This window comes from Lissotriton helveticus, chromosome 2_1, assembly GCF_964261635.1.
Source record: "Lissotriton helveticus chromosome 2_1, aLisHel1.1, whole genome shotgun sequence".
NCBI classification, from domain to species: domain Eukaryota; kingdom Metazoa; phylum Chordata; class Amphibia; order Caudata; family Salamandridae; genus Lissotriton; species Lissotriton helveticus.
In genome coordinates, this window is record NC_136059.1 from 1,240,565,396 (window position 1) to 1,240,589,938 (window position 24,543).

General features: G+C 50.5%; 1 protein-coding gene across 1 annotated transcript in view; it reads left to right on the top strand.

The window, feature by feature from the left end:
• The window catches only part of PRDM9 (PR/SET domain 9), a 1,629,505-nt gene that overhangs the window by 1,235,944 nt on the left and 369,018 nt on the right, over positions 1-24,543 (top strand). The gene's annotated exons all lie outside the window — the stretch shown is intronic.

The following is a 24,543-nucleotide window of genomic DNA, read 5'->3' on the forward strand; positions in this document are numbered from 1 at the left end:
CACTCCCCAGTCTGGCTTAGGGTGTAGGTGGGACAGAGAGATGTGGGCAGGATTGCCCCAATAAATGCCTGGCACTTAAGAGACCCCGACACTAAGAAGGAGGTGACACAGGTCACGGAACGGTATTTCCAAGAAAATGTGGGAACAGTTGAGTCGGCGCAGTCCCTGTGGGAGGCGTACAAGACAGTCATCAGAGGGAAAGTTTTATCGTTGGTTTCAGGGAAGAGGAGGAAGGGCCGGGCAGAGGTGGACAGACTAGAGGCAGAATTGACAAATATGGAGGGGGAAGTGTCGAGGGTTGCCACTCCAGAGGGGTCGCACCGTTTGAGTCTCCTCCGAGATGAATACAGGGGCATGGCTAGAGAGAGGGCTAAAGTGCAGCATGCAGACACCCAGAGCAGGGTCTATGAACATGGCGACAAAGCAGGGAAACTGATCGTGTGGCTGAAGAAAGGGGAGTGGGGGTCGAGGTTGGTGCCAGAGTTGCAGATAGAAGGCTCAGGTAGAGTGACGGATCCGCAAATGATTGTAGATGAGTTCTCGGCTTATTTTAAATCGGTGAATACGTCTGCAGGTACCTATTCAGAGGCAGATAATGCGGGTATGGTACAGGATATTCAAATGCCTGCACTGTCGGAAGAGAATAGGAAATACTTAGACCCCCCCCCCACGAACGACGAAGTGGCGCAGGCTATTAGGTTGTTCATTCCGGGAAGGCCTCGGGCCAGAACGGAATCCCCGTAGAGCTGTATAAACTCAACGCGAATAAGTTAGCGCCGTTTCATCGGGTCATGTTGAGAGCAAGGAAAAGGGCCAGCTCCCATACGATCAACGAGTCGCAAATATTATTGTTATTCACAAAGATGGCAAGCCCAGGACGATGTGCTCTTCTTACCGGCCAATCTTGCTACTAAACGCCGAACCTAAGGTGCTCACAAAACTGCTGGAGACCAGGCTGATCAAGGTAATTGCCACTCTGATCCATCCAGATCAGTCTGGCTTTATGCCGTGCCGAAATACAGCCCTTAACCTACGGAGGCTGCACGGGATTCTGGGAGGCGCATCGAACATGCACGAACCAGCGGTTCTGTTGTCATTGAATGCGACCATGGCCTTCGATAGGGTCGAGTGGCCCTATTTATTTGCAGTCTTGGGGAAGATGGGTATCGGCCACGAGTTTATAGGTTGGGTCCGTCTCTTGTATACGGGTCCCCTAGCCAGGGTTGTGGTGTATAACTACAAATACGCCGACTTCTCTCTGGATAGGGGCACACGACAGGGGTGTCCTCTGTCCCCACTATTATGTGCACTGGCGCTTGAGCCGCTGGCGGCATGGGTTCGTTGGGACCGAGCGATTAGAGGACTACATTGGACGCCAGAGTGGGAAGATACGATCTCGCTGTACGCAGATGACATTCTGCTTTATCTCACTACGCCCAGGGAATCACTGATTAGTTTTCTGGATATCCTGGCCATATTCTGGAGGTAATCTGCCTTTGCCATTAATTGGGCAAAGTCCGTGCTTTTCGTCCTCAGCGAAGACCCCTCGGTCATTCTGAGTTCCTGCCCAGTACGAGTTGAGCCGGTGGGATTTCGGTACCTGGGCATATATGTGACTATGGACCCGAAATTGAGATATGATAATAATCTGGGGCCTCCTCTGGCCAGATTCCGTAGGGATGTGGTGAGGTGGAGGTCGTTTCCGCTCTCCCTGTTGGGTCAAGCGGTGCTGTTTAAAATGATGCCCTTCCCCGCTTCTTATATGCGCTTCAAAACACAATGGATCCGATACTCCACTCATGTTTCACGGAAATAGAGTCCATCCAACGACAGCTTCTCTGGGAGGGCAGACCTCGAATAGCTTTCTCCAAGCTTACTTTTCCCTGGTACGAAGGATGGATCAGCTTGCCGGATCTCCGGAAATACTACTGGGCTTCCCAGCTAGCGGCGATAAATCACGCTGTCTAGGGGTCTCCTCTAGACCCCGGATATGCGATGGACCGCGGTCAGATGCCGGGGGCACTTTACTAGGGCTCTATATGCTAAGAGCGGCCGTTTTCCCCTTGTCGGGCCAGCGGCACATGCGGTCCACGTGTGGCATGCTGCTACTTGATTCCTTAAACGGGAAGGGAGACTTACTCTGGCGACCCCGTTGTGGAGTTCAGAGAGATTGGGCAGCTTGTGGAGAAAGAAGGGCTTTGACAGATGGGATCTCAATGAGATCTCACAGGTTAATGATATTTGGGGGAAAGATGAGATCTTTACATTCGACGCCCTGCAGGGAAAATACCATCTGCAGGAGAGTGAGCGTTACCGATACCTCCAGGTCAGACATGCCCTACTTGTAAATATTCCCGGGGACGCCACTCTTCTGGAAGCCTCCCCGTTGGAGGACCGGGTCTTGGATGGCCATATCCCAGAAAAAAACATCTCACTGATATACAAAAAACTGATCAACCATATGGGGAATCCGTTGGCGTCTCTTAGGGAGCCGTGGGGCGCCGATAGCCTAGTACCGGATGATGAGGACTGGAGAGAGGCAGTCTCCTCCCCGAACTAAGTGGCCATCCAAATGAAGCTTAGGTTGGTGCAACTGAAGATTCTTCATCAGTCTTACCACCTGACCTCGGCTAGTGCGGATGGGTTTGGCGGAGAGTGGGGAGTGTCGGAGGGGATGCGGGGAGATGGGGACGTTCATGCACATCTTGTGGCACTGCGTAGAAATACAGGACTACTGGGTCAAAATCCACGATAAGATCCGAGAGGTGATGGGGGTGGAGTTGGTGTTGGAGACCCGACAATGTGTTCTGAATGTCTGGGAACCTACAGACCTGACCTCACATGGGAAACAATTGGTGACCCTGGCGTGCATGTTTGCCAAGCGTAACATTGCTCAGTTGTGGGATGCCAGTCAGGTGCCCCAGATTGGGAAGTGGATGGAGGATCTAGACTGGCGCATGTTCAGGGAGAGGGCAGTATACGTTGTCAGGGGGTGCGCCCGGTAGTGCGGGAAGGTCTGGGGTGCTTGGAATGGTTACAGGGGGGATATATGTACTTCTCCGGATGTTAGAGAGGCGTCAGCAGCGTTGGACTCCCCATGATCCCTGAATGTTATTCTAAAGTATTATTCTGTAACATGGTACTGTATATTTGACCGCTGTGAAAGCAAAGCTTGTCACCTGATGCTTTATTTTGTTTATGTTAATAAAAAGATTTTTTTTAAAACAAAAAACTCCATGCTCTGCAGGAAAAGGACAGGAGTCATCAGGTGGGTCGAGGCACCACACTTCGGGGTCGAAGACTGTGGGTGCTGAGAGACCTAAGTCTCTATCGAAGTTGAGGCTTCTGTCGAGGGCGAGACACTCTCCACCACCCTCGAGGGGGTCAGCGTCGAGAGTAACGACGGCTAACATCTCGCTGCCGGCAGGCGTGCCGCAGGCAGGCGCACCACAGGCGAGAGGATTGTCGAGATCCTACCACTCGACATCGAGGAGATCGATGTCGACACGGCGGCATGGAGGATCGACTTCGACACGTCATCATGAAAGATCGCCGCCGACTCAACGTCATGGCAGATCGTCGTCGACTCTGCACCATAGCAGATCGACGTCGAGGTCTCTGAATCGACGTCGAAGTTCGACATTGAGGTCACCTCATAGCCGTAGGCGATCGACGTGAAGACCATGGAGACCTCACTCAATGCCAATGGTGCCTCAGACCTCATCGACGTCGAAGCACTCGACGTCGAGAGAAGAGGTCACAGGACTTGTAGAGTCCCCGCCACAGTCAGATCCCGGGTCCAGATCATCTTCAGGAGACCGACCATCATCTCCAGGACTGCACATTGTGGAGATCTCAGCAGAAGCATCTCCCAAACCTGCAAAGGGGAGGTCCCACAGTTTCTGGCCTCGCCGTCCTCAAGGTGCTGTGTCAGGTGGCTGCAGTAGTCCGGATTTGGATTACTCCCGCATGTATTCACCATCTGGGCCTACTCATCGGACAAGCACTCCGGCTGGACCTTCGAAGTCTCCCCCTAGGAGACCAAGATCGCCTCCGAGGCCAAGATCACCTCCCAGACCAAGGGCGCCTTCAAAACCAAGATTGCCTTCTACACGTCAGTCTAAGTCCAGGGGTCGTCACAGCCGTCATCATGACAGGCCCCATAAGAGGAGGCGCACAAGATCTCCTACATGGTCTTCCTCTACAAGATCGACGGTCCGGGACTACTCTCCGACCTTCTCCTCAACGTCTCCATCACGGGTGTCGCCCATAGATTACATCTCAAGCTTCACAGATGTTATGGGTAGGGGTGCAAGGAAACTCAACTTCACTTTGCATACCCCGGTGGTTCCCACATCTGTCATCTTTTCCACCCTGCATCACCGGACAGCTCCTAGGCCACTGCTACCACTGGGGCCTGGATTCCTGGAATCGTTGATGGCCACCTTCCTCACCCCGGCGACGGTGGGTTCTGTGCCATCCAGAATCGCCAAAAAATACAAGGCTCCAGCAGAGGACCCCTCGTTTCTCAGGGCTGACCCACCAGCGGACTCCGTCATTGTGGCTGCAGCCATAAAGTCCCACTCCGCTTCTACCTCATCCTCTGTGCCTCCGGAGAAGGATAGCAAACAGATGGACTCATTTGGGAGGAAGATGTGCAACACTTCAGCATCATCAATGAAGGTTGCGAGTGCCTCTGCCCTTCTCGGGAGATACGACAGATCTCTTTGGGACTCCCTCACACGTTTCACCGAGAAGCTTCCCAAATAAGACCGGCAGGATTTCACTGAAATTCTACAGGAAGGAGGGCTAGAAGCCAATCAAGTAATAAGTGCTGCCGCGGATGCTACAGATCACGCCGCTCATGGCTACTCCCATGGAGTCTGTTCACGACGCTCGGCCTGGCTGCGACACACAGGCCTCAAGCCTGATGCCCAGAAGAAAATGCTGAACCTCCCATTCAATGGCTCATCTCTGTTTGGGGCTCACGCTGATGACGAGATGAACAAAATGAAGGCTGAGATGGACACTGTCAAGGCTGTTGGTCTGGAGAAGCACAAGGAGTTCAAGAAACGTTTCCGTCAGGGCGACAAACGTTCGTTCCAACAGAGGGTTCAAACCCCTCAATGGTCCGCCCAAAACCAACAAAGATCCCAGTTCCAACAAAGACGCCCTGGGATAGGTAGAGGCAATAACAACAAGAAACAGTCCACCTCTAAGCAGCCTCCCAAGCCTTGAGTCATTGCTTCCTCTGAAAACGTTCGCCACTCCAGTGGGAGGGAGTGTAGCTTGTCACCTGGAAGAGTGGAAGACCATAACAAGAGACAAATGGGTGCTGAATTTTGTGCAGCATGGTTACTTGCTGAGGTTCAAGTCTCGACAGTGGTCACGGATGCCTCAATGCACAGCTGGGGTGCTCATATGGACCAGCTTCAGGTACAAGGTCTCTGGTCCGAGACAGAAAGAAGCTATCATATCAAATTCTTGTAGCTACGGGCTGTCTATCTGGCGCTCAAGTCCCTGTACCCGTCTCTGCAATCCAGCCACATTCAAGTTCAGACAGACAACACAACAACAATGTTCTATCTGGACAAACAAGGAGGCACCAGGTCACGAGTACTGTCTCTGGAAGCTCAATCCATTTGGCGGTGGCTTCTGGCGAGAGGTCTCTCCATCGTTGCAGTTCACCTTCCAGGAATCCTTCGTAGAAGCGCACAACTGGGTGCTCAACGAATACGTCGCTCATGAGGTGTTTCGGCAATTTCGGCCATTGTAGAAATATATTAGGCTGCACGGATAAATGTTTTCACATATGCATATATAGGTATATATATGTATTTTCTATATGCTCCGGGATCCCGCACATGGGCGGTGATTATTAATAGATTATGACTTTGATGAGTATACCCCTGGATGAGAACTAGGATTACAGGTAAGTAACTAATCCTTACCACCCTGAGAAACAGAAAAGGAAGAATGGAAGAAACCACTGAGGGAACCACCCCCCACCTGCCCACAGTCCATTCCAGCTGTGCCGTGCGGCGCCAAGCGGGGTATCGGTCCTAAAGGCTAGTCAGCCTACGCAGAGGGCTCCGGTGCCGTTAGGCATAGAAGGCATAAGTATCTCGGGCAGGACAGCTCCCAAAATTCTTGTGCAAGCAGAGTGAGGAATGGCTGCCATACAGTGCTAAAAGAGGAGCCTTTCCCAGCCAAGGTAAGAGAGATCTTTTCCATGCGCAATACGTGCCATAATCCTCAATACTACCCTGTGTGTGCAGGGATACGGGGCGTTCTCCAATGAATAAATATGTTCTGGACGGCTGTGCTCAGTGCTAGGGCTATCTGTTTCCTCACCTGGGGTAGGTAAGCGGGTTTGGCACCCCCAGCAGGACATTTGCAGGAAGCCTAGGGATTTCAGTGTCAAGGTGTTTGTGAACCTCTTCTAGAATGTGCGTTCAGTAAGTCCAGAGGTATTCGCAATCCCATAGCAGGTGAACCAGTGTACCCCTCTTCCCACACCCTCGCCAGCAGTCAGGGCTCTGCGTCACGTAATCTTGGTGGAGTCTCTATGGGGTTTGGTACCAGTGATAGACTAACTTGGGGAGTGTTTCAGTTAGATCTACATGTGTTGCCGTGTGGCATGCACCCTCACATTCCATGGGGCTAAGATTACGTCCAAGGCCCCTCTCCGAGCGCGCAGGCCCCGCATGGTAAGTGTGGGTATATCTGGACAGTAGCATCTTATACAGATCTGAGATCAACTTCTTGTCTGGGGACCGTGTGATAAGCCACAGTTTATAGGGAGTGAGAAGCCTAGTTGCCTGCGAGCGGTTGCCAGGATGCATAGCCCAGTGTCACACCTGTAAGTAGTGCATGCGTTCGGATTCTGGGAGCCCGATAATCGGCCCGAAGCTGCGAAAAGGGGATAATGTCGCCTTTAGTGAATAAGAGGCCTAATGCTCGACATCCGGCCTCTCGCCACAATTGAAAGGACTGTGGCCCCATCCCGGGGCTAAAATCAGGATTATCCAAAATTGATGCGAGTTGAGAAGGCAATCTTGTGAGATCATGGCACATGTTAGTGCGAACCCATACTGTGAGGATTGTGCGTGTCACCTGTGAAGCGTATAAGTTGGAGGGTAGTGGGATTTCGAGAGATAGGGAATTTTCATGAGAGACATACCTGCGACAGCACGATCTTGAAAGAGCCAGTGTTTCTCGGATTCAGCTGCGCTATAATAGAGAGTGAGATCCTGAATCCCAAGTCCCCCTTCTTGGGGAGGGAGAAAGTTAACCATCCGTATCAGTCGCGGCTTGCGCACATGCCAGATGAAAAGAGAGTTACGACTGCACCCTATGTAGCCAGCCAGCCAGTTGGGTGCGGCAAGGGGAGCGTCTGAAACAGATAGAGAATATTGGGGAGGGTCATCATGTTAATAGCTGCGATACGCCCTAGCTGTGAGATCTGAGGGTGGTCCCTGGCTCTCTGCACCATGGGCTCCATGTAGAGAGCGAAGAACAGGGGTGACAGGGGGCACCCCTGCCTCGTGCCTCTATTGATAGGGACTGGGGAGGACGTGTGCCCGTTGATCTGTACTGTGGCAGTGGGAGATCTGTAGCAGTTAAAATGTGCGTCTGCATCTTTTCCCCCAGGCCAATGTGGACCATTGCCTGCTCGAGAGAGAGGGCCAATGGACTTGATCAAAGGCCTTCTCCACGTCAATTGCGATATGAATCTGGCCTGATCAGGGTACACAAGCCCCTGCATATAGGGGGCGAGCCGGCTGGCCAGTATGCGAGTATAAAGCTTCAGATTTACATTCAATAGCGAGATAGGCCGATTTGACCCATAGTCTGACTTGTCCTTCCTTGGTTTAGGGATGACAGCTATTGTTGCTTCCAACATGGAGGAAGGGATCGCCCCGGGCGCTGCAAAGGAATTAAAGAGCCGGTTGAGCAAGGGGGCGAGCGTTGTGCAAAACTGCTTATAAAAGACTGCGGTGTAGCCATCGGGACTGGGCGACTTGCCCAGTTTCAAACGAGCAATAGCTGCGATGACTTCCTCCTGTCTGACCTCTCTCTCTATATGGGCTGCTTGATCTGGTGTCAGGGTGGGGAGACGAACCTGGGCTAGGTATGCATCGATATCCGCTGCCTCCAGAGGTTGTTCATCATAAAGTTGTGGAAGATCTCGGCAATAGCTGCGTCATCCGAACATGACACCCCTGCACTGTGCCTAATCTCCTGAACACCCTCGCCCAATTGAGCCTTCCGGAGACTATGCGCGAGTAGTCGACCGCATTTGTCGCCGCCGGTGTAAAAGGAATGCCGTAACCGCATTGCAGCGTATTCTGTCTTGTCCCGGTCAATAGTAGTCAGCTGCGCCTGAGGAGCCGTTAACTCTCTCCATATGCGGGGTGTCCCGGTACGCTGATGTATCTGCTCCAGTTCCCGCACCTTCTGTGTCAGTTCCTCCCTCTTTGCTTTACGGTCCACGTTGTCTGCGGAAGAGATGGTGATGACTTCTCCCCTGATGACCGTCTTAAGGGCCACCCATCGGGAAGAAGAGCGATATCTGAACTATCATTGTGTGAGAGGTAATCCTCTAGTGCACTCTGTATATGAGCAACTGTGTCTGGCTTGTGCAATAGAGTATCGCGGAAGTGCCAATGTCTGGCCGGTTGTCGGATCTGTGGAAGAGCCAATGTGGCCTCCACTGGGGCCTCCACTGGGGCGTGATCAGACAAGGCTACCACCAATATGTAAGCCGAAAGCGTGACATAGCGGAGAGTCATATGTTTTGTGGGCGTTAGAATAATATGAGAATTCTTGTGACCGAGGATGCTGCTATCTCCATAAGTCTGTGAGGCCTAGGTCATGTAGTCTAGTGAGCCCTGTGGGTGAGAGGGCGCCAACCTGGCTCGTGCGTTGGGCCGATCTGTCTAAGTCATTGCCAAATACCAAGTTGAGATGCCCCCCTACTAATATGTGGTGTTCCTGAGTTGCCGTGACAGCAGTGAGGGCTTTTTGCAAGAATCGTTCCTGATGCTCGTTAGGGGCATAGATAGACCCCACGATTAGAGTGTGGTCCCCTATAGTAAATTGGCAAGTGAGGAGTCTGCCTTTTATCTCAACCCCTTTCTGCACTGCCTTCCCCTGAGAGACTAGAATTGCCACCTCAGTGGTCTTGGATGGTTTGGAGGAGAAGAATTGGGTCGGACAGGCACGGGACCTAAGCCAGGTGGCGGTCCTTAGGTAGCAGCTGCTTCTCTTGAAGGAGGCAAATGTCCACCTGTGTACTCTCTAGATAGAAAAGAAGTGCCCTGCATTTTATGGGATTTTTGAGCCCTCTTACATTAAGAGTGAGAATCTTAACCGAGGACGGTGGCATCTAGTACCTAAAGATGGGGTGATGCCAAGTATGAGAATCGGGATAACCAAAACCCCTCAGCGCCAACGCAAGAGCAGAAAAACCATAGTACCCCATGGACCGGGCCCCCTCCCCAGGAAATAGGGACAGCAAAAGAAGATGAGCAGAAGGAAAGATAGAGCAAAGACCCGCAAAAAGTGGAAACAAATAACAGAGCGCAACAAGTACCAAAAAAAAGTCTTGAGTTCGATCATTAGTCCGTCATCCAAGGATGAACAGAGAAAGAGTCTATGGGTTGTAGAGTGGCCGATGGGAGCCTCAACCCCCTCTCCCTCGTCCCCTGAGCATCAATAGAAGGATACACCATGGTAGCCAGACTCAATCACATATTCGATGTCTTGACCAAGGCTTCTGGTAAAGCTTCAAGGGTGGCCTGTTACTCCCTTTTGACCACCAGTGGGTCCGGACGCTGAGCACGGCATCGTCGGCACTGCTGTCTCCATTTTGGACGGCTGTTGCTGGACCCCTGGTCCGAGTGCTCTCCCTCGTTGGTGTCCTCCGGGAGAGGGATCCCCAACAGCTTGCTTTCTTCAGACAGGGAACTGAGTTGGTACAACTTGCCGGCATGCCGGAATACGAGGCAGAACGGGTGTCTGCAGGAATAAGAGATGTTTTGTTGGCGCAGGGCCTCTGTGATGGACATGAAGGTCCTAGGTTTCTGGAGCGTAATAGCAGCAAGGTCTTGGTAGAGGACCAGCGATTGGTTGCGGAAAGTGATTGATTGAAGTGATCTAGCTTTACGTAGGATTTCTTCCTTGGTGCAGAAGTCCTGGATGCAGACCAAGATATCCGCCGGGGGTGCCATCGCCGCCCTGGGAGGGCGCACCCTGTGCGCTCTGTCCATCTTAAGCTCAAAGTCCTGTGGGTTGCTCAAGATGTGGTTGAAGTGCTCACACACGTATCCAAAGATGTCACTAGCCTCTTCATTGGTACTCACTCCTCAAATTTGAATGTTGTGGTGGCGGGAGCGATTCTCAAGGTCCTCCAAGTGAGATTGAACGTCCACTTGCTGCTCATGGATTCGAAGTACTTCCTGTTGCATGGCGGCCAATTCATTGTCCCAGTCGTCGCTTTTATGCTCCAGGGATGCCACTCTCTCCCCTAAATTGTCCATGTCTTTGCAGATGTCTTTGATCTCTGCCGTGAGATGTATGGAGGTCATCCTGGAGGGCAGCGAACATGGATTCCAGAAAGACCCACGTCACCAGCGCCTCTGAAGGGGTGGCCATCTGTGCTGCCGTTTCAGATAGGCCTTGATCCTCTGGCCCCCCTCTCTGTGCCCGGGCAAAGAGATACTTGAGCGATTTCTCTCTTGTGGCTGATTTGTCTTTTCTGCCCAGAGTGGATGTCATGCTCAGCTCTCCCTACTGTCCCATCCCCAATGGCCACGGGCCAGGCTGTGCTGGGAGTCACCACGGCCCAGTGTCTTCCGATACGACGTTCTTCGCCTCACGTCTCCGGGCCCATGAGTATGCCAGCCCACTCTACACCGCTCCTGGTATGTGATAGTGCAGGGTGTCCGCCGGTGATCTGTGGGGCCCTCTCTGGCGCACCGGGCCGTCTACGCACTCCAGGCCCCCAGGTGCCAAAAATGTGGTGCAGTAAGTATCCAGCTGCAACAGAGGAGCAAATCCCGCAGCCCACCCCATGCACAGGCCCCTCCCGCTTGAGAACAAGGAGGGGGAAGCAAGTTAGGTATGCACTGGGGCGCAGCAGTGGCCTCCGAGGGCAGGGCCTCCTCAATAGTGTGGCACCAGTCTCTATCGGCCCGGTGTTAGAAGCCTGCGGCGGACCGTCGTCAAAGCCCACCCACCACTTGCTCCACGAAGCCCGACAGCGGAGGCCCGCTCAGTTACGTCCCAAGGAGCGGGTCCGGCAGAGTCTCACTGGGCAGGCGCAGGGCCGGGGGCACCACCAGAGCCTGATTGTCAGGTAGGCCCGCCGCGAGGCCCAGTGTGGTCCAAGCCTCCCGAGGGCTCCGAAGGCCGCAGCGGGTGATGGGAATGTGGCAGGACTCACCACGGCAGGTCCCCAGTCCGCTCCGCCAAGCCGAAGGCCGAGATCCCTCCCAATGGCTAACTCCACTTGCCGCCGACCTTGCGCATGCATGCACGGGAATCGCCATACACTCCGGCCTCACACTGGCAGGGCCACCGCCACTCCGCAGTGCCCGCAGTTCCACCGCTGATCACCGCAGCCGTTGTTCGCCAGTCCAAAGCACCGGGAGGTGCTTTCAGGTCCAGCCCACAACCTTGGTTGGGCTGTGGCACTTCGCGGCCAGGTGCTTAAGGCTCCAACCCCAACAGCCTTGGCAGCACCATCTTCAGCAGCACGCTATTGCTCCGTCCCTCGGACCCGGCTTGGACCAGAGACTAGAAGTAGAGCCACAGGAACCCCAGGAGTCGTGTCTAGAGAGTAGCCGATTATGCCAGGGTGCCACCCACTTCAAATCATCCGCCTTCAGTGCGTTTCACAGCCGAGGCTAGTACTAGAGCACGTCTTAGCTCTCCGCCATCTTGGCCACGCCCCCTATAGTGACATTAGACTGGGGGGAGGGTTTACTGGCCTGAAACAGGTAGTGGTCTCTCCAAAGCTTCTAGATGCATGTTTGCTGGGCAATGCCCTGGAAACCTCAGCCAGGGCAGAGGTAGACTTAAAAACCCATGACGCAATGCTGGACATTCCTGAGATTGTGTGTATAAAGACTAGAGCATAGAGGCATAAGCAGGGTGAACAAGAAGTGTTGGACCCTGAAAGAATGGCCCAATCTTCCAAGAGGAAAGATAGGAAGATCGGGAAACCAGCTTCTGTACAGCAAAAGGATCAGGACCCCTCTCCTCAGGGAGAGGACTTAGAAGCCCTAGAGGGAACTGAACCTATGGAACTCAACCCTTTCCAGGTTGACCTCGTAGGCCTGGGGGAACCCTCTAGGGTAGAGCTGTGCTTTGGACAGCAGGACTGTCCAACTCTTGAAAGCCTGAGGCTGCAAGTTGCTACCCACGAAATGGGAGATGTCAGTGGTACCCATAGAGTCTATTGGGAAGAGGGACTACTGTACACTGAGGCCAGAGACCCCAACCCTGGAGCCACTAGGAGAGTGGTAGTGCCTCAGAAGTACATGGAGATCTTACTAACTTTAGCTCATGACATCCCTCTAGCTGGACATCAGGGCCAAACCAAAACTTGGGATAGGCTAGTTAGCCACTTTTACTGGCTCCAGATGTCTCAGAAGGTAAAGGAGTTTGTCAGCTCCTGTGTCACCTGTCAAGCCAGTGGCAAAACAGGTGGACACCCAAGGGCCCCCTTAATTCTACTACCAGTGGTTGGGGTTCCCTTTGAAAGGGTAGGTGCGGATATAGTGGGTCCACTTGAACCTCCCACAGCATTAGGAAACAAATTTATTTTAGTGGTAGTGGATCATGCCACTAGGTATCCTGAGGCAATTCCCCTTACGACTACTATAGCCCCTGCAGTAGCAAAGGCCCTCATTGGTGTCTTCACCAGAGTAGGGTTCCACTGGAACCTTTAACTGACCAGCTTGAGAAGCTGGACTGGAGAATGGACCTGGATGATGGCAGTGGTCTGGACACTTCCCTTTACACTGGCCTGCTTTCTCCCCCTAATATGGCCACAGAGTAGGGGGCTTCCTATGCTGTGGTGGTGAGGAGGGCAGCCAAGCTCCTCAGCCTGGAGCTCCCTACGGTGGCAGTCAGGACTAACCTCCTGACAGAGATGCTTCAGCCTGCAGCTTCTTATTCTGACCCCTTTTGTCGTTCACTGAAGCTCTTATGGACGTACTTCTGGGCACTTGGTCCAAGCTCAGCACTGGGGGTCCTGTAGCTAAGATGATTGCCCGCTGCTACCGCACCACTGCGGGCAACCCTGTGATCCTTGCCAAACACACCTCCCCTGAGAGCTTGGTAGTCCAAGCCTCTTCATCAAAAGGCACGTTCATTACTTCTCCCCCATATAGGGAATCCAAGAAGCTGCATCATCTTGGGAAGAAGATGTTTTCCTCCTCCAGCTTGGCATTGCGGTCAGTGAATACTGCATGCCTCTTCGGCTGATACTCCCATACTATCTGGGATACTGTGCGCAGGTGCTGCCTCAGTGCCCAGAGGAGTCCCAGGCCATTCTCTCTCAAGCAGTTGCAGATGGGAGAGACTGAGCCAAATTCACCATACTATATGGACGGGATACCACTGACTCATTGGGCAAAACGAATGCCACGTCAGTAGCTGTTACTCACTACGCCTGGTTGAGGACTTTTCGCTTTTTAGGGGATGTCCAGTCTTCCTTGATGGAAATGCCCTTTGATGGCACTCATTATTATGGCAACAAGGCAGACTCATCGCTCGAACGCTTCAAGGATTCTCGTGCTACGGCCAGATCCTTGGGCCTCATGGCTACCTCATACCCACCTCAGTCTGCCTTTCGTGGCTATGAATGGGCACCCAGCCTGTCCAGCCCAGCCGCAGAGTCACGCTAACTGTCCAGCCTCTGCGTGGCTGCGAACGTGGGACCCAGCGTACTCATGGGTCAGGGAGCCAGTGGGCGTCCCAGTCTACCTTTTCCATCGCATCGCAGCCTCCAAACCTTCCAAGTCAGGTGTTTCAGGCCCATCAATGGCCAGTTGGAGGCAGGATCCGCCATCATCTCCTCCACTGGCAGTTCATCACATCGGATTTGTGAGTTCTGCAAATAGTCAAATAGGGTTACTCCCTCACCTTCAAGACTACCCCCCCTCCATACCACCTTCTTGCGATAGCATGATGGAGGATCATTTGCCACTTCTCCACCAGAAAGTATCAGCTCTCCTGACCAAGGGAACTATAGAGAGGGTTCCTGTGCAAGACTGGTGGCATTGGACTTGCAGGACGCTTATTTCATATCCCTATCCTGCCGGACCAAAGAAGTTACTTTTGGTTCAAGTTGGGCCACGAGCACTTTCAGTGCACCGTGTTCCCCTTTGGTCTTACCAGTGCCCCTCGGGTGTTCACAAAGGTGATGGAGGTGATCGCAGCTCATCTGCTCAGATCAGGAGTTCCAGTCTTCCCCTATCTCGATGACTGGCTGTTGAAGGCTGGCTCACCCAAGGCTGTCGTCTCCCACCTCCAAACTACGGCGGACCTCCTGCATTCGCTGGGGTTCACTATCAATGTGCCGAAGTCACACTTGACTCCTTCTCAGACACTCCCTTTCCTCGGGCGTTTCTGAATACAGTGCAGTTTCGGCCCTATCCTCCCAAGCAGCGAGTCTGGGATATTCGGGCTATGACACCGTTGTTTCAGCCTCTATCCCAGGTTTCTGTGAAAATGACTGAGGCTGCTGGCCCTCATAGCCACCTGCACCCTGCTGGTGGATATGCAAGTGCTTTAGTGGGAAAGGAAGTTCCAGTGGACGCAGCATCACAGGAACCTTTCCGACTACGTCCAGATCTCAGAGGGAACAGCACAACAACTGCAATGGTGAATAATTAACCAAGATTGGGTCAGAGGCAAATCTCTCTCTCTTTGTCGACCAGATCTAACAGTGGTGATGGATTTGTCACTTCAGGGATGGGGTGGTCACCTGGGATCAAAGGCTTCTGGTCTCCAGCGGAGTCAGGCCTCCATATCAACCTTTTGGAGCTCCGGGCGATCAGACTGGCACTGAAAGCATTTCTTTCCTCTCCCAGGGGGAAAGTGGTGCAGGACAACATCACTGGCTTGTGGTGGCGCAACAAACAGGACGGGGTGGGGTGGGGAACGCTTTGTCAAGAGGCTCTCTGCCTCTGGACATGGCTGGAACATAAGGACATAACACTTGCAGTTCAACACCTGGTGGGCTCCCTGAATGTCAGGGCGGACAAACCTAGTTCCTAGTTGATCAGAAATGGGGTCTCCATCCGGAGGTAGTGCAAGGTCTCTTTCAACAGTGAAGAGAGCCTTGGTTAGATCTGTTTGCCTCAGAAGAGAACGCTCAATGTCAGCAGTCGTGCACGCTGGAGTTTCTAAGACGTGTTCGCTCGGCGGCGCTTTTTTGAATTTCGGCCTCCTGTTCGCCTTTCCACCTGTACCACTTCTGCCCAGAGTGCTCAAGAATAGCATGCACGACCGGGCTCACGTCATTTTTGTTCAGGGTCCAACTGAAAAGGCCCCAAGTGTGAAAACACTGTGACGCTCCTCCTTCCTCTTCCATACTGTTTTATGTGTTATTATTGTAATGTTATACTAATTGTTTTTTATTACTGACCAGCTGAATTGTATACTGTTCTTTCGCCATAGCCGTGAATTAAGATGAATTATTTGTTTGTATCTAACTGTAATAAGCTGCTGCATGAACTGTCTATTTTTATACTTCTTTTATTATAACTGGTGCTTTTTGTAGCTTTAATGACACGAGTTGTCGAAATAAAGCTTATACAAATACAAATACATTCTTGTAGCTCTGGTCTGGGAACAAATAGAGTCTGGTACCCCAATCTTCTGAGCATGGCCATCGATCCTCCAATCAGACTACCTATTCAGGGGGATCTTCTGTCGCAGCAGCAGGGTACGGTTCTCCACCCAAACCTGTCCAGTCTCCACCTCGTTGCATGGAGATAGAGCGGCGGCAGTTGACAGCTTTCGACCGCCCTCCCGAAGTCTGTGATGTTATCTTGGCAGCCAAGTGTCCCTCAACGAAGACGGTATATGCCTGTAGATGGTACAAATTTGTGGCATGTTACACAGCAAAGGCTTTTCACCCCCTCTCTGCTCTTCTATCAGAGGTACTTTTGTATAATCTTTCCGTGGCCCAGCAGGTATCTGCTTTGGGCACTCTTAAAGGATACCTTGCAGCCATCTCTGCTTTTCTTCGGCTGCCAGATCAGCCTTTATTCAAATCTCCTATTGTTAACAGATTCTTTAAGGGCCTTACTTGTCTGTTCCCTCCATCTCCTTTCGTAATGCCCCAATGGGACTTGAATCTGGTTCCAACTTTTCTTATGTGTGCTCCATTCAAGCCTCTTCATAACTGTCCTCTCTGGTTGCTTACTCTCAAAATTGCCTTCCTTGTTGCCATCACCTCTGCTCGCAAGGTGAGCGAGCTGCAGGCTTTATCTTCTAAGCCCCCTTTTCTATCTGGATAAAGCGGTGCTTTGGACGAAACCTTAATTCCTTTCTAAGGTCGTCAGTACTTTCCATGTGGGACAATCTATTACTCCGCCCAACTTTTATCCACCCCCGCATCCCTCCAAGGAGGAGGAGAGACTCTACCGCCTGGACCCATAACGTGCACTGTCTGTTTATCTTGATTGCACAAAGGACTTTCGGGTGGATGATCAACACTTCATTGGCTATGTGGGTGTGAAGAAAGGTCGGGCTGTTCAAAAACAAACCACCCCCGATGTGTTGTCCTTTGCATCAAAATATGCTACGCTTTGGCAAAGAAGGACCCTCCTGTGGGGGTTCTGTGCTCATTCCGCCAGAGCAACAACGGCAACCACGGCATTTGCACGTGAAGTTGCAGTCCTTGGCATCTGCCAGGCAGCAACATGGGCAACCTTGCACACGTTTACGAGACACTATTGCCTGGACAGCCAAGTCTGGAGGTATGGGTACTTTGCCTGTTCGGTCCTCTAGGACTTTCTGGTATGATCTTGGTTCGCAGACCCTCCTCTGGGGATGGTATTGCTGAGGTGTCTATTCTAAGGTAAGGAATCTACAACTAACTGTCTCTATCAGATGAATAAGCTACTTATCTTTGGTAATGAAGTACCTGATAGAGATATATGTTAGTGTTAGATTCCTTACCGCCCCACCCATCCTCCCCACTCTGCGAACTGATTTCCAGGGATAGGGACTCCCCTAAAGGGCTTTAGTTTTGACGCACCAGTGGTCAGTGTCTTTCATGGCTCTGTGCTTCTGCCATGGAAAGTCGTGTTATGAACTGACGGCAGCACCTATCTAAGTCCCGCAACGTCATCCCAGTGCCCACAAGGCCGACGATGGACACGGAGCCAATCTCCGCCACCTGACGAAGCGCAGGCGTACTGCTGAAGACAAAATCTCCGGATCCAGACTGACACCTGAGGAAAATTCTAAGGTAAGGAATCTACAACTAACATATGTCTCTACCAGATACATTGTTACCGAAGGTAAGTAACTTGTTGTATACCAAGTCTGTAACAATGGGTATCCCATAAATGCAAGGAACAGGGGCAAATTCACTGCCCGTGGTTAATACTGATGTTGCAACAGCAACTATAGATTCTTTAAGAGTCAAAATCACAGTCTGCCATCATGTAGACATCCTTTAACTCCTCCCAAACATCTTTTTACTACAATGACCTTCCTAATCCCTTTTTAGAGACTCTTCCCTCCTCCATCGCCTCCATCTCCCCCTTTACTCATCCCAAATCTCATCTTACTTCGATGATCTCCCAAATAACACTTTATAGACTCTTCTATCAACTTTTTAGACTCTTCCCTCTTCTGTGCTATTCAATCCAACTAACATATTTGCATGTCCACTGCTCAAATTAACTCATATTTCCCTATACAAATCCACCACTAATCCTTTTTGAGTTCCGAAGTAACGTGCTACTCGCCGAAAAGCGCCTTGACACTTAATCAGGGGTAGTAAGCGCTATATAAATACAATTTCAAAACCTATATGAAGGCAATATTCCCCCCTCTTATTGACACTTTCTAAAAGACTTGTATAGATGGGAGAAATTGGAAACATCATGGTTTGAGAGAATCTCTTGCATCAAAATGAACTTCGTGCCCAGGTTACTTTAGCTACGCAGACTATCAATGTTGCTCCCTAAGAGTATTCTCTAATCACTCCAGGAGAAATAACTTTCCTTTCCCACTGCATTTCTAAAAGCAAACCTATACCGTAGGAAATTTGAAGGAGGTCTGGGCTTTCCTCGCAATGAAAGATCTGCCAGAGCTGTAAAATGCGACCATGGATCGATTTCAACACCATATAGCCCCAAACTATGGGTGCAGTTGGAAGTAGCTTTACGTCTAAACCATTTCATATTTTCCTGTGGCTTCCCCTGAGGTTGCGAGACTATAGAACAGTACAGTCTACAACGCAAATCACATTGACACATTCGAATACTACCGTCCAAGCTGGAGAGTTACTAATTCCCATCTCCAATGCTCAAAATGAACAACTCTGAATTCCCTCTGGGTGTCATAGACCAGGGTTTTCGTATCTAGTTCACTCACACTGAAGCCACAATGAGAAACAAGTTTGAAAAGGGAAAGGTCCTACGTTTGAAAAGCTAGTCTAGAAATGGCCACCAATGAGATGATATACTGGAGATCGTAGGTTGGTAGCTGTGTGGGATATGACACCCATAGAATCTTTTAGCTGAACACGAGCTCAGAAAAGGCATCACTGCCAAACCCGACTATGCCATTAAATGGGAAACTGAATTGGTTTGAGAAATAGATGAGACTTCATGGTCTCATATCTGGGGAGTGGCAGCCTCAGCCTTCATCTGCACACAATATATAAAAAATAGTTCCAAATATTATGAATCGGTATCTCATTCTCACCTGCCTGGAAGCAATGATTAGTTCCTCCCCATATTGTGGGAAATATAAAACAGAAATAGTTACAATGGCCCATATGGAGTGGAGATGCGAGGCAGTCCAGTCCGTTTGGAATGCTGTAATTATTTTAATTAAAGACATCACTGGACTGGAGCTGCCAACGGATACTCTACCTCTAATACTGGGAGATATGAGTGAGGACCCCATTGACCACCTTGAGCAGGAAACTGATCCTCCATATACTGGTTGTGGCCTGGCTGGCTCTGGTCTAGTTCTGGAGATCCCTCATCCCCCTCCTACCAGCGAGAGGTTGAATAAAATATGGTCCATATATGCAATTGAAAAGCTCACTGCTATCCTACGAGACAGAAAACAGACATTTGAAAAAATGGGCATCGTTAAAAACATCAACCGCCAGGACAGATCCACCACAGCTCCATGGCATGTGCCCACCCTTTTAGTGAAATCTAGATTATGCGATCCTAGTTCTCCTGTGGATTCATTCAACTACTAATACCTCAGATGATGCTATTTAGTTCTGCTACCCTCTCAATATACACATGTAGTACGGTGAATTGTTCTCAGACAAGTTATAGGTCTTTAAATTAAAACGTCTTGGCAATGATTTAAGGCTGCAGGATGACTAGGAAAGGACATGTTATTCATTCCTTAGCTTTGTATTGGACTGTGCTGTAACAGTATGCTTTTATTTTTTTCTCTCTCGTTCTCTTTCTTTTATTCTGTTATTTCTGTAATTTATTCCCTTTTCCTTATTTTGTAACGATATTATGGGTATTATAGTTTTTAAATCAATCATTGGTGTTTGTTCTGCATATTGTCTAAATAATACATTCTTTTCAGATATTGCAATGATCCTAACTCATCGAGATGTTCCGTTATAATAAAAAATAAATAACATATATTTGGGAAAAAAGAAAGCTAAAGAAAGCTCTCCAATTCCAACTTATTTGATACGTAAAAAGCAATTTCTTATTCAAGTGCTTCAAGTACTCATCAGCCTGCATCCATGTGCTGCAGCCTAGCGTAACATTACTAAGACAAAGGTGGTGCGAGGGACCTTAATTTGATTCACTAATGCAACCCAACAACACTTGAACTGCATGGATTCTTGGTCTCCAAATGGCTTTTCAATTCTCCATGGGAAATTCGATCGAGCCTTTCCCCCATGCCTCGAATCTGACTACCATCCAACCCCTATTAATACAGTCAAATATTGCTGAAAACGTTTACGGGTCCCTCGGATCGAGAAAGATTCAGGCCATGCAAAGCCACGCCACTGTACTGAGACAAACCCCCAGATTCATCAAGGTCACATCTGCGAATTCCAAATTGCGATAATTATCGAATCGCAATTTAGAATTTGCAGAATGGGATTCATGAAAAAATTAGATAAAAAAATCGAATCGCAATCGGCCGCAATTGCCGATTGCGATTTTGTCAAAATCGCATAAAATTCGCAGAATCTGCCTTTTTCCATGTTGAAATTGCGATCTTGCAATTACCGAAATCGCAAATTGCAATCTCTCTAATTGCGAGAACGCAAAAACAGGAAGTCGCATTCCGAGCACAATGATGACATCACAACCAGGAAGTAGGCAGTTCCCTCCCTCATTCTGATCCCTGAGCCTGAAAGTGGAAGCAGCACTGGCCAGAGCTCCACTACAGACCACCTGCAGCAGCACACCAGGAGACAAACAACCTCAGAACATGTCCCAGGAAGCAGCAGGGAGCAGTGCCCCGAGCAGAAAAAGGAAAATTAAATTTTCCGAGCAGGAACTTGAATACTTAATAGAGGGAGTGACAAAGGACCATGACCGCCTGTTCGGTAAGGATTCCCGGAGGGTGCCTGAGGCGGACAAGAGGCGCATTTCGCTGTGCATCCGCGCAAAGGTCAATGCAGTGGGAGTGACGCAGCGCTCCATTGACAAACTTAAAAAGAGGTGGTATGACCTCAGAGGACGTGCGAAAGAACGCATTGCAGAGAGGTTGGGGAGCGAGTTGCAACCGGAGGAGGAGAGCCCACTGTTGCACCCAACACCCACTGGAAGACCTTGTGGAGGACACCCCGAATCCAGAAGCATGCGTGGGGGTTACCCGACTGGACTCATCCCGACCCACCCAACAATCGCAAGGTAAGTGCCATGCGACTGCAACCCTGTCCCCTGACAATGGCCATGACTCCAGAGCTACCCATTAGACAACCCCAGTAATGCAGGCCATGCACACCAGAAATGCCCAATTGCATTGTGGGACTCGTAGTGTGACCACAATTACCAGATAGCCCCTCACAGCCAGGCCTGTCAAGTGAGAGTCATTCCTAAAGCCAGTCAGGGAATGCAAGCCTGCATGCATGTAGCAACCTCCCATGCGCAAGAAACATGTCAATAATCATGGTCCCATTTACATTACAGGTGGCACTGAACAACTCAGCACCGACAGTGAGGCCCTACACATCGATCAGAACCCCGATGACACCGAGGGAGAGGTCCATCCTTCCACTCAACCCGGACCATCACAGTCAGCAGCAGCAGCAGCAGTACCACCACCACTCCATGTGGACAGGGCCACCCCTGCAGCCACAGGTGAGGCACAACCACCTCATGTAACACCCATGGCAGTGGCACAGGCCACAACAGCAGCAGCCAGGAAGCAGACAAGGCGCACAGCCACTGTGCGATCACAGTCCAGCGGACTGGTGAGGGAGCAGCGCGACGTAAAAACACGCGCAGGCAGGGGGGTACATGTCCCGGATCCTGGCCTGTCCATCGAACGTCGGATGCTCAGAGTCCACCAGAAGCAGGCACGTCACTTGGCAGCCATCCACCTGCACCTGCACAAGACTGGGCGTAATGTAGGCCAGCACACTGATAGCATGCAATTCATGACCGCAGCTGTCCGTGAAAACAGCCAGGTCCTGCAGTCCCAGCTGGATGTCACACGCCGCCGCCACCGCCAGCTGCTGACTCGCCTGTCAGCTTATACACGATCAAATCATATAATTGGAAATGCCACCTCCCAACTATTGCGTCGCTCCCTTGCGATGCAGATCCAGATGGTGCAATGCTGCCAGGACGTCGCTAGGGCACTTGAGCAAGTCACCACAGCAGTGCAGAGTCTGCAGGTGACTGGCCATGGCCAAGCTAATGGGGGGGATGATGCCAGTGAGGGCAATTCCAGCCACAGCAGCCTGTCCTTGCCGCTGGTGACTGTACCCTGCCGCAGCAACAGGCCCACTGCAGCCTCACGGGCTAATACTGATGTGTAGGAAGTTGAAAGGCGACTGGGTGCGTCCACCCGGAGGCACCACTGACTCATTGTGCTGTACCAGCAGGGCCATGCTGATGATAAAAGCATGCCCTCTTCACAAACATGGGGATGTATGAGTGAATACAGATCTCATGTCATGAAAAAAAAATCTACATTATTGTGAAAGAAACAAAAAGATTTAATAGTCACAAGTTAATCTGACTCATGTCATTATTTCATTTGTCATGCATGAGTGAAGTGTTGGGTGAGGGGAGTGGGTGCACTAGAAACAGTTCATTGTGATTTGGTTGCGGCGCCTGTGTCCTTCAGTAGGATTCTCCCCACGTGCATGAGGCACATGTGCAGGTGGGCGGTTGTCCCCTTCCGACTCACTGCCAGAGGTCTCTACAGGTATCCTCCGCTTGGTAGCAATGTTGTGGAGTATTGCACATACGGCCACGATGCGGCAGCAGACCTCAGGCTGGTAATTGAGGGCCCCACCAGTCTTGTATTTGAGGGCCCCACCAGTCTTGTGTAGTATATGGAATCGGCTCTTCAAAAGCCCAAATGTCCGCTCAATGCAATTACTTGTGCGGATGTGTGCATCATTGTAACGCCGTTGCTGTGGTGTGGTAGGGTTGAGGTATGGGGTGAGGAGGTAGTCACGGAGACCGTAGGCGCTGTCACCTGAATGAATGGAGCACAGGGTGAGTGCCTGTTGCGCAGCTACATGGTCGCAATGTACTATTTGTTGGCATGTGTACTTACCTAGAAGGTGTCCTTCTCCAAAGTCTCCACTGACCAGTCGTGTGTGCATGCCGCTGTGCCGGAATATGAAGGAGTCATGTGTGCTCCCCGGGTATTGTACCACTATGTCCGTGATGATTGTTTTAGCGTTGCACACCATCTGGATATTCAGTGAGTGGTAGGACTTGCGGTTCCGGTACATGTATTCTGTTCCTGCAGGTGGGCAGATGTGGATGTGGGTACAGTCAATGCATCCAATTACATGGGGGAATTGCGCAATGTTTTAAAAATCTAGCTTGGTCTGGTTCAAGTCCTGTTGGGTTGTAGGGAATGTGATGTAATGGTGTAGCCGGGTCAGCATGGCCTCCAGGAAACTGCTTAGGCAGCGGGACATGGGGCTCTGGGAGATCCCCCCTGCAACGGCAACTATCCCCTGGAAGCTTCCGGAGGCCAGGAGATGCAGGCTGCACAAGACCTGGACATGGGTGGGCACGGCATTGGTCCTCCTCGTTGGGTGCTGCATCAGGGGGTCAAGGTCCCGGATGAGCTTTGTAATCATTGCCCCATTCAGCTGGTACTTGGAGTAGATGTCCTCCTCCGTTTGGCCCAGAAGTGTGATCCGCTGGCGGAAAATTCGCTCCTGGATCCTGCATCTGTTCCTTGCTGCAGCCTGGAGCCTTCGCCGCCTGACCACCATGTAGAGTCCTGGCATTGTGAATGTCCTCATGCTCCTACTGTGTCTCCTTAAGTGTGTTTGGTCAGGCCCGCACCTGTGGCTAGTTTTTTTTTTTTTTTCTTTTTTTTCTTTTTAACTTCATGGTTACCACCTGGTTTGGGTTCTCCTTAAATTGTGCCTCGCAAATAGCGATTTTGTTTTTTTTAGCTAATTGCGATTTTTCATGAATATGGTTTGCGAATATTTAGCGATTTAGCAAATGAAATAGCAGAATCATTGGAGTCTCGCTAATTCCGATTCGCTAAGGGGGTTCCACCTGGATTCTGCGATTTTATTTGCGATTTCGCGAAATCTATTTTGCGAATTCGCAAAATGGTCAGTTTTCTTTTCATGAATTGCGGTTCATTGAATTGCGATCGCAATAGCTAATTCGCAGCTATTGCGATCGCAATTTTGGTTGATGAATCTGGCTGAAAATGCTGAAACAGGAACAATCTAGTGGAAAATTTTTCTTGCTAAAAAATAAAGTACAACACATGCGTGAAGATGTGGCCTAAGAATAGAGGGCCCGATTCACAGAACTAACTTAAGACAAAATCCGAAACTTACTACCATTTTCGTATTCACAGAAGGCACTTACTCATTTTGGTATTCACAGAAGACACTTACTCATTTCGGTATTCACAGAAGTTAGGAGTCCTAACTTTAGGACTCCTAAATGCCTTCTGTGAATACCGAAAGTCCTAAAGTTAGGATTTTCCTCAGTTTCGGAGTAGTAAAGTTAGGAATCCTAACTTTAGGACTCCTAAATGCCTTTTGTGAATACCAAAAGTCTTAAAATTTGGATTTTTCTCAATTTAGTAGTAGTAAAGTTAGGACTTCTAACTTTA